A 633-nucleotide genomic window follows, 5' to 3' on the forward strand; every position below is an offset into this window, starting at 1 on the left:
CAAATCAATAAAATTAGAAATGAAAAAGGAGAAGTTACAACAGACACCACAGAAATACAAAGCATCCTAAGAGACTACTACAAAAACCCTATGCCAATAAAATGGACAACCTGGAAGAAATGGACAAATTCTTAGAAAGGTATAACCTTCAAAGACTGAAACGGGAAGAGATAGAAAATATGAACAGACCAATCACATGTAATGAAATTGAAAGTGTGATTAAAAATCTTCCAACAAACAAAAGTCCAGGACCAGATGCCTTCACAGGTGAATTCTATCAAACATTTAAAGAACAGCTAACACCCATCCTTCTCAAACTCTTCCAAACAATTGCAGAGGAAGGAGCACTCCAAAACTCATTCTATGAGGCCACCATCACCCTGAAAACCAGAAAAAGATACTTAAAAAAAAGAAAATTACAGAGCAATATCACTGATTAATATAGATGGAGAAATCCTCAGCAAAATACTAGCAAACAATCCAACAACACATTAAAAGGATCATACACTGTGATCAAGTGAGATTTATCCCAGGGATGCAAGGATTCTTCAATATACACAAATCAATCAAAGTGATACTCCAGATTAACAAATTGAAGAAGAAAAACCATATGATCATCTCAATAGATGCAGA

This window comes from Physeter macrocephalus, chromosome 14, assembly GCF_002837175.3.
Source record: "Physeter macrocephalus isolate SW-GA chromosome 14, ASM283717v5, whole genome shotgun sequence".
NCBI lineage: Eukaryota > Metazoa > Chordata > Mammalia > Artiodactyla > Physeteridae > Physeter > Physeter macrocephalus.